The sequence below is a fragment of the Helianthus annuus genome, chromosome 17 (genome assembly GCF_002127325.2).
Source record: "Helianthus annuus cultivar XRQ/B chromosome 17, HanXRQr2.0-SUNRISE, whole genome shotgun sequence".
In the NCBI taxonomy this organism is placed as follows: domain Eukaryota; kingdom Viridiplantae; phylum Streptophyta; class Magnoliopsida; order Asterales; family Asteraceae; genus Helianthus; species Helianthus annuus.
In genome coordinates, this window is record NC_035449.2 from 145,235,081 (window position 1) to 145,247,996 (window position 12,916).

A 12,916-nucleotide genomic window follows, 5' to 3' on the forward strand; every position below is an offset into this window, starting at 1 on the left:
GATGCAGAGAAATCAAACCTTTTTCATAGCAATCCCTCACAAAGTGATGTCTGATGTCTATGTGTTTGGTGGTAGAATGGGAAACTGGATTTTTGATGATATTTTCTGCTGCCTGGCTATCCAGCATAAGTGGTGTCTTTAAGGCAGTGATACCAAAATCCAGTAACTGATTTTGAAGCCACAGGAGTTGGGCTGTACAGCTTGCAGCAGCAATGTATTCAGCCTCAGCAGTGGATGTTGAAACTGCTGCTTGCTTTTTGCTTTGCCAAGAAACTAAGCAATCACCTAGAAACTGGCACCCTCCTGAAGTGGACTTCGTTGTTGTGTGACAACCAGCAAAGTCACTGTCTGAAAAACCTGAAAGCTTGATATTCCCATTAGCTGGATACCAGATACCAAGTGTGGGAGCACCTTTTATGTATCTGAGAATCCTTTTTACAGCAATGAGATTAGATTTTCTGGGAGCTGATTGACTTCTTGCACAGACACATGTTGCAAACATGATGTCTGGTCTGGATGCAGTTAGGTACAATAAAGACCCAATCATGCTCCTATAAAGTGTTTGGTCAATCAGCTCATCTTTTTCATCAGACATGACCAGCTTATTTGTGGCCATGGGTGTGCTGCATGGTTTACAATCATTCATATCAAATTTGGTTAAAAGTTCTTTAGCATATTTGCTTTGATGAATGAAAGTTCCATTTTGCATTTGCTGTACTTGGAGACCAAGAAAGCATTGCAGCTCACCCATTGCACTCATTTCAAACTCAGCTGTCATGCGTTCTCTAAACTCTTCACACATTTTGGTACATGTGCTTCCAAAAATAATGTCATCCACATAAATTTGGACAATCATTAAATCTTTCCCTCTCCATTTAAGAAACAGTGTTTTATCAATGGTACCTCTTTTGAAACCATTTGACAGTAGAAAGTTGGAAAGAGTTTCATACCAGGCCCTTGGTGCTTGTTTCAGGCCATACAAGGCTTTGTTTAGCCTGTAGACATGATCAGGATAAAATGGATCCTCAAAGCCTGGAGGTTGACATACATATACCTCTTCTTGCAATGTACAATAGAGGAAAGAACTTTTGATATCCATCTGAAACACCTTCATGTTGTGGTTGACAGCAAAGGCCAGGAACAGTCTGATAGCTTCCAATCTTGCAACAGGGGCGAATGTTTCATCATAATCAATCCCCTCTTCCTGTCTGTAACCTTGAACCACAAGCCTGGCTTTGTTCTTGACAACAATGCCCCTTTCATCTGTTTTGTTCTTGAAGACCCACTTTGTGCCAATGGGACTGACCTCTTTTGGCAGTGGTACAAGCTCCCATACTTGTTGTCTCTTGAACTGTTGGAGCTCCTCTTGCATGGCTTCTACCCAGCTGTTGTCTTTTAGTGCCTCTTGGTACTTGACTGGCTGATGGAGTGATAGAAAACCAGCAAAAAGACAAATGTTTTGGGTTTGGCTTCTTGTGAGCACCCCTTCATTGATGTTGCCAATGATTTGATCAGGTGGATGAGATCTCAAGAAGATTAAATCTCCTTGGTATGGTATGATGGAATTTGTTGGTGAAGGCTGCAAATGTGTATCATCTGAGCTAACCACTGCTGGTGACTTTGATGACCCAGCAGTGGCTTCAAAAGGTGGTGGAATGGGTGGTAATGGAGTGGACCACTGCTGACTTTTATCCACTGTTTGAGGACTTTTGTCAGCAGTAGTTGAGGATATGGATGCAGTGGTGGATGGGCTACTTTGATCAACAACTGTTGATGCAGTAGTGGTTGAGCTTTCACAGATGTTTTGAACAACTGATGCTTTTCCTTTGGTGGCAGACCTTTGAGGGATGATGACTTCATACCCATAGTCTGGTGTTGTATCCTCTGATGGACCTGCACTGTTAGTCTTGACAGCAGTATTTTCAAAAGTGAATTTTTCAAGATCAAACAGTTCAGCAGGATTTGGTGGGATTTTTATTGATGAAAGTTCATTGAACTTTACATCCAAAGTCTCCTCCACTACCTTGGTCCGTGCATTGAACACTTTGTAGGCCTTGGCAGTGGTTGAGTATCCCAGAAAATAACCACAATCAATTTTGGCTGCAAATTTTGAAATGGAATCTTTTAAGTTCAAAATAAAGCATGGGCAGCCAAATACCTTGAAGTATGAGATCTGTAACACCCCGAAAATATAAAACTTTATATTAGAATTTTATAAAGTATAAATAAATGAGAATTCACCAACTAGAAATTTTAACCTAGTTGGTTAATAGTTTAGAAATAACCTATAGTAGAAATTAAAAGCCACTAAATTAAATGTTGTTCAAGATGGAGGGACTTAAGTTGCCAAAGTTTAAAATTTGTGTTACTAAATTAGTAAAACAAAACCAAACACCCCATTTGGAGGTGTTGGTCGACCAGGAGCAAGAAAAGGGGCGATCCCCACTTCTCAAACCCTAAATCCTGCTTAAACTCTCAATTGAAGGAGCAAATCTGGTCCAAACGAAAATCCAAGCTTAGAATCGTGATCCTCATCGCAAGAGGATTATAAGGTATGTGAAATTTAATGAAAACTCTTAGCTTGGAATTCTCATGAATTGGGGAAAAATCTGAGATTTTAGTTGCATGTTCGTCTTATGATGATTTAGGCATAACTATGGTGTTTAGAGACAAACCCTAGACAAATAGAGGCTGAAATCATGTAGAACTTTGATGGAAACTATGATCACCATTATAGGTGATTAATGGGTTATGTGAATTGGAATGAACACTAGGAAATAGATTGTCAATCTAGTGTAATTTGGTAATTTTGAGATGAATTAAGCAATTAGGAGCTTACAATCATGTAAAATGGTGAATTTATGTGAAATTATGGCTAAATGATAAACTAAAGATGTGATATATAATTATGTAAAAATCTGCTCAAGAAGTGTTTGTTGAAATGCCTCTATGAAGGCTTAGAACTGAAATTCCAAGTTTAAACGCATAATCACGATGTTTAGTGTATTATGCGAAATATGATTTGAAAAGAGAGTTCTAAACATATGATAATTGAACTCAATAGGAACGGGCGCAGGAGCGTCAAGCGGACAAGCGGGTGGCGAACCACGTCAAAAAGGGCTACTTTGAAGGTATGTAACTTGACCCGTTACATTAAGTAGATTTTGATAATCATATAATGCGTAATAGAATTTTTAGAATAAGAGTTGTTTGAATTAAAGCGAAGATGACGCTACATTGAATAATAGGTCAAAGTTGGTTAGAACTCGTTGGTAGTCGCTAAAAAAGGAGGATTCCTTAGACGAGCCAAACGGGTCGAATAATCAAAATAAGGCACGGTTGATGTCTCGGGATATAATGGATTGATCTTTGATATTGGTTGATTGATAACATATTAGAAAAACGAGAATATAGAATATAAGTATGCTAGAAAAGCGAAACCCGGAATTTGGGGTTGAGCATAAAGAACAATTTAGACAAGGTATGGATGCCCAGGGACTACCGTAAATTACGGTGGTACCGTAATTTACGGTAGAGGTCAATTGTTTACGGTGGTTTGCCCCTGTCTTACGGCAGACCAAAAGTTCACAGGACCTCCCGTAACTTACGGTGACACCGTAAGTTACGGTGGAACCTGCAAAACTTGAAATTTATTATTCGTAATCCGAAGTTAGTTCTCGTGTATATATATTATTTATTAATGTCAAAACTAATGTTTTAATGGTTTTGACCATAGGTGACGTAATGGATCTTACGGATGGCGGTCGAGCGAATAATGAAGAACCGAACACTACATTTTGAAAGCTTCCGCAATATTTTAAATCTTTAGTAGTCTTATGTATGAATTGTAACTACTTGTTAAACTACTTTTGGTATGTTTTAACTTACACACTAGTCGACTAAGGTTGACGTACTTAAGAACTCCGTTAACGGATGTTTTGTCACTAAAACAATATTTTGATATAATTAGTATATTTTATTATTAAAATTAAGTGAAAAAAATTTAAGGGTGTTACAAGTTGGTAATCAGAGCTTAAGGTTGTCAACAAAGTGTTCGGTTCAAGCTTGATCGATCGTCCGGTAAGAATTAACTTATTATGTTAGTAGATTAGGTCTTATGTAAGGAATGAGGAACGAATTGATATGCATGGGAAGAGTGTGTTACCACACTCAAACCCGGAAAGTGCATTAAATGTGAACGGTTAAAGCAAGTTAGGAACTTGGCTAAACCGAAACAAACAAAGCAATGTCATAAATGAAATGTTTAACGCTTGATGTAAACATTTCAGTTTCAAGATGTCGAAAGGGAGCAATAATGATCCGGTGCCGACAAGCACCGAACAAATGAAAGAAATAATTGCCGAGGAAGTAGGAAAGGCAATTGAAGGCAGTCTATCTGGGTTTACAGACAAGATTCAAGGTACGGTGTTGTCACTCGTAGAAGAACGAGTTAAAAGGTTGGAGGATACGGTCAACCTTATGAAAGACAAAACTGGAGAACGTAAAGGGTGCTCATACAAAGAATTCATGGCGTGTAAACCGCCAATCTCTAACGGGGAGGTCGACCCGATAATTTGCCAAAGATGGATAAGCGATGTTGAAGGAGTGTTTGAACGAACCCATTGTGACGTAGGTGACTTTGTCGCTTACGGAACGGGTCAATTGAGAAATCAAGCCAAGGATTGGTGGGATAACAAGAAGAAGGAAATGGGAGCCGAAGCGGCGAGGGTTATGACTTGGGACGAGTTTAAGGTACCATTCCTTAAACACCACAGTCCCAAAGCGGTTATTAACAGAATCAAAGAAGAATTCATCCAGCTGAGACAAAAGGGTTAAACAATCGATAAGATCACGGGCATCTTCATGGATAAGCTCAGATTTTGTGACGAGCTAGTCACCACTGAAGAACAAAAGATATATTACTATTACAACATGCTGAGTGCTGAATACCGGGAATTTATGACTCCGTCAAAATACGAGACTGATCGGTGCATTTTAGGTACACATTATTGAACATTAATTATTTGGTAAAATGCATTAATCTTATATAAAAATATATTGTTCTGAGTTGCTTTAGCATAACATGTGTTTAAGATAAAAGCCATCCAAAACAAACATATTAACTTAAAAAGTTAAGATGAAAAGAAATATTCATAAATATATGGGGTTAAAATTAGATAATATCTATACATATTATGACGTACATAATACAATTAAACTAAAATGGTGGTTTATGAAAGTGAAAGGAAATTAAATTGTTTGTGATTTCTTTTTGCAGATTCTAAATGAAAATTGATTGGGCTTAAGTAATTCTATTGGTCCACAAGGCTTAGAGAATTAAAAGAAAAGAAAGGAAGTTCGCAAGGGGAATGGAGGTTTTTCGGAAAAAGAATAATGATATCGTTTTGAAGTCAGTCAAAGGGCATTAAAAGAAAAGCTATTTTTTTGACGTGAATTTATTGGCACAGGGGTTACGGTCCGCAATTTTTGAGGGAGAGAAGGCAGCGCCCTTGGCTGCTAGGCACGGGATTCAAGAAGAAAAAAAGGATTTTTGGTGACGATCTTGACACATAATGCTCGGCTAATCTTCGTAGGGTTTCACCCCGGTGTAGACTCTGTAAGAATTCTAGGGTTTCAATATTTTGTTTATGATTTAATTTGTGACTAGTTGTATTTAACCATTTGAAACTTATATCAATTGTCTTGCATTTGTATTGGATTCATGAATTGTCGAATGAGTTATTAAATTTGACTTTGTGAAATGAATATGTGCAATTATGCCTTGCTATAGGTTAGGATTTACATGTTCTTGGTAACGAAGTGTAGTGCGGTCCGTTGTCTATGACGTTGATAGCTCTTGACACCTAAGCCCCGTAATACTAAATCCGTTAATAATCAAATGCAACTAAATTAAGTCTAACGTACAGAAACTCTAGGTCTTTCAGTTGTCGAACCGGGTGTGACCCTTCTTTCTAACTTGTTATTTTTACTAATTCTAATTAGTGGTTTCTAATAATTTTTCTAAACAAACTAAAAATAAAAATTAGCAAGCTTCATAATCACTTTGTACATTATTTGTAAATAGTCTAACGAATCGAACAGGTCGTGCGATACTGACCACATGCTCTTCGTGGATACGATACCCGACTTACCCTAGCTACCTAGGTTTAATTGGGTTTTTGACTGATCGGGACGACACGGTCACGTCAAAATGGCGCCGCTGCCGGGGAGCTAGTGCGCTTAGTATTTCATTGCTTGTTCGATTTTAGTTTAGTTTTTTTTTCTCTTGTATTTTTTTTTTGTGATTTTACTTTGGGTGGTCGAGCTTGTTTGTGCAGGTTCATGTTTTGCAGGTACCATCTTTCAATATGAATTGGGTAGATGATGATCCATGTGAGTGTTGTGGAAGCGGAGAGCACTATTTAGAGGATTGCTCTGTTTTCTACGAAAAAGTTCAAGCTAACAAGGAACGGGAAGACTACCTCAGCGGATTGTTTGATTATAGGAGGGCGGATCATAAAGATTTCAATGGTCCATCCTCACATTATCCATACACTAGACCACCTCTACCACCAAAGCAAGAAAGTGGATGTCCTTGTTGTGGAAAAATTCATATACATGAAGATTGTCCAGTGTTTTGGAAAGATCCGGTGTTTTGGAAAGGAAAAATAAAGTCTGGTTACAAGCCACCACCACATTATCAAGAATACTACTATGAACCCAAATCACCATATTTCTCAAGTTACCGGGAGGAGGAGTATGATGATTATTATAATGAATACCCTCAACCGGTATACGAGAACCCACAAGATTCGATGCATTCTAAGCTTGATGCTCTCATGGACATGATGAAAGAATATCACCAGGATATCAAAGATATGAAGAAAGCGAATGAAGTGAGAGATAAAGCCCATGAAGCATTGGTGGTGCAAGTGGGTCAATTAGCAGAGGAATTAGCCCAACTTAAACGAGACCAAGAGGTTTGGGCCAATGGTACAATAGTAGATGGTGATGTGGTGGAAGAGGTTATCGATCTTCCCGAGCAAGAAAATGAATGTTTGAACCGAGCGGAAGACATCCCACCGCGAGACGAGTCGGATCCGAAAGATGCCCACGTTCATATCCATCCTTATCCCATACTTATCACTCCAACTAACAAAGTTGGGGATGCGGGTTCGGGTATAAGGATTCGAAGGGTGGCGTTGCAAGACATAGGCCAGTTTAGTAAGAAGCGACCCCAAAGTTGTACAATATGCATGCCGAGCAAAATAAAAAGAGAATGGATCCGGCATGCCAAATACCGAGCGTATGTTGGAAACTCGGTAGGCAAATGTGCACTTCGACCACCATGAGAGGTAAATCAGGTATAATTGTTGTAGAGTTTGTATTATTATTTGTTTTATTTTATTTTAGTAGTTAAATGAACGTTGTGGGTGTGTTCCCTATATAACCCTCACGAGACCTCTCGTCCTCCCGAGCTATCGGGGGGTTTAAAAGGGCTTGTTGCATAAGCTAAATGCAACCGTGATTCCTACGAAAGTAAGTTAGGCTTGTTATTATTGTAAAATATTTTCCACATAAAGTCAAAGGTAAAATAACGTATGGCTTGGTAATAATTTCATAAAAGTGGTAGAACTAGGTAACTAACAAATTTTGATAGTTGTGAGAAGCATGCTTCTACACAAGGGTTAAGATTTGTAGGTACATTATGTTCGTGAGACGACCGCTTTGTTGCAAAGATGAAGAGCACACGAGGAACTAACGAAAAACCAGGTGCATACGTTTCTTTTTATCTTTGATTTTTAGTTAGAAAATAAGTGGATTGTAAATTGTATTTTATTTCTCGGGGTGTAATTTTGGGGAGGTTAGCCGTGTCACATCCCTTGTGCGTTTTTAAAACTCTAGTTCTTACACATCGAGGACAATATGTACCTCAAGTGTGGGGATGGGGGAGTAGTAAAAATTTTCGATTTTGACCCGTTCATTTAAACACTACACATTGAGGACAATGTTTACCTCAAGTGTGGGGATGGGGGAAAATTTCAAAAAATTTTCAAAAATGTCTTGTTTTCAAAGCAATCTCAAAAGCACAAGTAACCAAGTCAACGAGGGATGTCACAACCCATTTGGTCTTTTGTCACGGTCAAGTTCAAATTAATAGCATGATGGGTATTTAGCGGGTGGTTATTTGGGAATAATTCGCCTAAGAAACTAACACATCATGCATGTCACATACCATACCCTTTATATATGTGAGGTTTTGAGCCACTTTTACATCATAGAATTATATATTTATGTTTCTTTGTTTGAGTAGACCATTAGTCATGTATTGTAGAACTTGCATCTTTTGATACGTTTGAGACCATAGACCGAATATAAGCACGAGAATGATTAAGGCATTAGGTGAACCTTTTCCTTTAAAACCAATTATTTATCCTTACCCAAACAAATCCCCTAGTCGCCCATTTTGAGCCTAAACCTTTCGTTTGACCAACCCATTTAGCCCACAACCATTAAACCTTTTCTTTTTAAACCGTGTGATGAAAATTCGATTGTAGGATTATTTGTTTGTATAGTTGTGTTTGCAAAAAAAAAAAAAATGTTGCAAAAAAAAAAATGTTGCAAAAAAAAAAAGAAAGAAAGAAAATCGTTGAGAAAAGAACAAAAATATGTTTTTCTAGTCGTTGAATAAAAGGCGAAAATCATTGCCTCGTAGTCATGTTTATAGTGAGTTATGTGTAGAATAATTGTTTGTAATAAAAATCGAATTTTCATCACCTTAGCCACTTTCAAATATCCTATTTCCTACCCTTCGCCTAGCCCCATTACAACCCTCCGAAGACCTTTTGACTTGTTCTTAGTATTCGTGTTCGGTGGTGGAGAATGATTGAGTTGCAAGCTTATGCGGGTACGTGTTCTAATCGGTTTGAGTGATTATTTCAAAAGCGCTAATGCATCAACTATTAGCCAATTTTAAACTGAGTGGAGAGAACATTGTGAGGGATGTGCATGACTTGTTAGTTTTACGGGCGTGTTAATCTTGGATAACCATTTTATATGGGATTATTCAATTTTCCGTTAAATATTTCGTAAATTGTAAAAAGGTTTGAACCGGGTATGACATTAGACCTTAACCTTTATTTCGGGAATGGGAAGTGTGTTTCTCATTTGACCCACGTAAAAGTGAAAGATAGATTTGCTTGAGGGCAAACAAAAGATAAGTGTGGGGATGTGATCGGTGCATTTTAGGTACACATTATTGAACATTGAACATTAATTATTTGGTAAAATGCATTAATCTTATATAAAAATATATTGTTCTGAGTTGCTTTAGCATAACATGTGTTTAAGATAAAAGCCATCCAAAACAAACATATTAACTTAAAAAGTTAAGATGAAAAGAAATATTCATAAATATATGGGGTTAAAATTAGATAATATCTATACATATTATGACGTACATAATACAATTAAACTAAAATGGTGGTTTATGAAAGTGAAAGGAAATTAAATTGTTTGTGATTTCTTTTTGCAGATTCTAAATGAAAATTGATTGGGCTTAAGTAATTCTATTGGTCCACAAGGCTTAGAGAATTAAAAGAAAAGAAAGGAAGTTCGCAAGGGGAATGGAGGTTTTTCGGAAAAAGAATAATGATATCGTTTTGAAGTCAGTCAAAGGGCATTAAAAGAAAAGCTATTTTTTTGACGTGAATTTATTGGCACAGGGGTTACGGTCCGCAATTTTTGAGGGAGAGAAGGCAGCGCCCTTGGCTGCTAGGCACGGGATTCAAGAAGAAAAAAAGGATTTTTGGTGACGATCTTGACACATAATGCTCGGCTAATCTTCGTAGGGTTTCACCCCGGTGTAGACTCTGTAAGAATTCTAGGGTTTCAATATTTTGTTTATGATTTAATTTGTGACTAGTTGTATTTAACCATTTGAAACTTATATCAATTGTCTTGCATTTGTATTGGATTCATGAATTGTCGAATGAGTTATTAAATTTGACTTTGTGAAATGAATATGTGCAATTATGCCTTGCTATAGGTTAGGATTTACATGTTCTTGGTAACGAAGTGTAGTGCGGTCCGTTGTCTATGACGTTGATAGCTCTTGACACCTAATCCCCGTAATACTAAATCCGTTAATAATCAAATGCAACTAAATTAGGTCTAACGTACAGAAACTCTAGGTCTTTCAGTTGTCGAACCGAGTGTGACCCTTCTTTCTAACTTGTTATTTTTACTCATTCTAATTAGTGGTTTCTAATAATTTTTCTAAACAAACTAAAAATAAAAATTAGCAAGCTTCATAATCACTTTGTACATTATTTGTAAATAGTCTAACGAATCGAACAGGTCGTGCGATACTGACCACATGCTCTTCGTGGATACGATACCCGACTTACCCTAGCTACCTAGGTTTAATTGGGTTTTTGACTGATCGGGACGACACGGTCACGTCAGAGACCCTCACGGAGATTATCAACACCGCCCGGGAACGTGAAATCGAGTTAAAGAAACAAGTGGAAAGAGGTGAGCGAAGGGCACACGATGTAAATCCAAGCCCTACAAAGAAAGCCCGAACGGGAGAATCGGGAAAGAAGGTGGATGCTAAGGGTGGGTCGCCAAATTGTAAAGTCTGCGGGAAAGGACACAAGGGGGAATGTCGATTCAAAGACAAGCCATGCCCCATATGTAATAAGACGGGGCACACGGCCTCGCTATGCCCGAGAAAAGTATTAGTTTGCTACAATTGCTATCAACCCGGCCATAAAAAGTCCGAATGCCCGGACTTAGTTGGAAAGAAAGACGCGAAGGAGTCTCCAGCAGAAGCCCCCAAAGCAAAGGCTAGGTCCTTCCAACTTACCGCAGCTGAAGCAAAAACAGAACCCGATGTGGTTTCAGGTATATTCACGATTAACTCAATTCCAGCACGTGTATTGTTTGATACGGGTGCGAATAAATCCTTCATTTCGAATGGGTTTATTTGACATCCTTCATTTGTATTGATGAAATTGCATGTGCCCTTAGAGGTTGAAGTAGGGGACAATAAAAGTTTTATAGTTTGTGATGTCTGTCGAGGCTGCAAATTAAGCATCGACGATGAGGAATACTTGATAGACTTAATCCCGATGTCAATGGGGGAATTTCAAGTAGTCGTCGGGATGGATTGGCTAGCCCAGCACCATGCAAAAGTCGTGTGTTTCCGCAAAGAGAAAAAAATTAACATCTCCGAGCGGGAAACACGTTACCATTTATGGCGAAAACGGAGGTAACCCCATAGTGTGCTCAATGATGAAAGCTCACAAGCTTATGAAGCGAGGATGCAAGGCGTTCATGATATACGCAAACGAGCCTGAGAAAGAATCACGGAAGATTGAAGATGTACCGGTAGTAAGAGACTTTCAAGATGTATTTCCGGAGGATTTACCGGGAATACCGCCTGAACGGGAAGTGGAGTTCGGAATCGAATTGATTCCGGGCACAAAACCCGTGGCCAAAGCTCCATACCGACTCGCACCGTCGGAGTTACAAGAGTTGATGTCCCAAATCCAAGACTTGCTTGATAAGGGGTTCATTAGGCCGAGTGTGTCTCCTTGGGGCGCACCGGTGTTGTTCGTCGGAAAGAAAGACGGAAGCATGCGTATGTGTATCGATTACCGGGAGTTAAACAAACTTACGGTAAAGAATCGATACCCGCTTCCGAGGATAGATGATTTGTTCGACCAACTGCAAGGTGCGAACTGGTTTTCAAAGATTGACCTTAGATCTGGGTATCACCAACTAAGGGTCAAAGAAGAAGACGTACCGAAAACGGCTTTCCGCACAAGATACGGACATTATGAATTCCTCGTAATGTCATTTGGGCTAACAAATGCACCCGCGGATTTCATGGACCTCATGAATCGGGTTTGCAAGCCAATGTTGGACAAGTCGGTCATCGTGTTTATCGATGATATCTTGGTGTATTCAAAAAGTGAAGCTGAACACGCAAACCACTTACGAGAAGTGTTAGAGACACTTAGACGAGAAAGGCTGTATGCGAAGTTCTCTAAGTGTGCCTTTTGGTTACGAGAGGTACAATTTCTTGGCCACGTCATAAGCGCCGACGGAGTATTGGTGGATCCGTCCAAGATTGAGGCTATGTAAAATGGAATCCTCCGAAGAACCCTTCGGAAATTAGAAGCTTTTTGGGGCTTGCGGGATACTATAGGAGATTCATTCAAGATTTCTCCAAGATTGCGTTACCGCTAACAAAGCTAACCCAAAAGAAAGAGAAGTTTATTTGGGGTGTCGATCAAGAAAGAGCGTTTCAGACGCTAAAAGAGAAGTTAACACAAGCTCCGGTACTGACATTGCCGGACGGGGTCGAAGATATGGTAGTTTATTCGGATGCTTCACTGTCGGGGCTCGGATGCGTTTTGATGCAATGGGGCAAAGTTATAGCTTATGCCTCGAGACAATTGAAAATACATGAGAAGAAATATCCTACACACGACCTTGAATTGGCTGCGGTGGTATTTGCCTTAAAAATATGGAGGCACTACCTATACGGGGTAAAGTGCACCATATACACCGATCACAAGAGTTTAAAATACTTTTTCGATCAGAAAGAGTTAAATATGCGACAAAGGCGATGGCTGGAAATGGTGAAAGACTACGATTGTGAAATACATTATCACCCTGGAAAGGCTAATGTGGTGGCGGACGCTCTGAGCAGAAAAACGGACTACGACCCAATACGAGTTAGATCGATGCAACTTGTGGTGACCTCGGGTATACTTGAACGTATTCGAGAGGCGCAATTAGAAGCAATGAAAGAAGAGAATTGGAAGAAAGAAAGAATTATAGGTCAGTTGAAGGATTTGTCGGATGGGAATGACGGGTTGAAGACTCGATCCTGAAGGATATG

The 12,916-nt window shown here is 39.0% G+C and overlaps 1 long non-coding RNA gene across 1 annotated transcript; it reads left to right on the forward strand.

The window, feature by feature from the left end:
• The first annotated feature begins 2,464 nt into the window (after positions 1-2,464).
• On the forward strand, positions 2,465-3,871 carry LOC110928279. Its single transcript, XR_002586257.2, has 3 exons — positions 2,465-2,552; positions 3,065-3,131; positions 3,737-3,871. It is a non-coding gene; the product is annotated as an uncharacterized LOC110928279 (long non-coding RNA).
• The last annotated feature ends 9,045 nt before the right edge of the window (positions 3,872-12,916 follow it).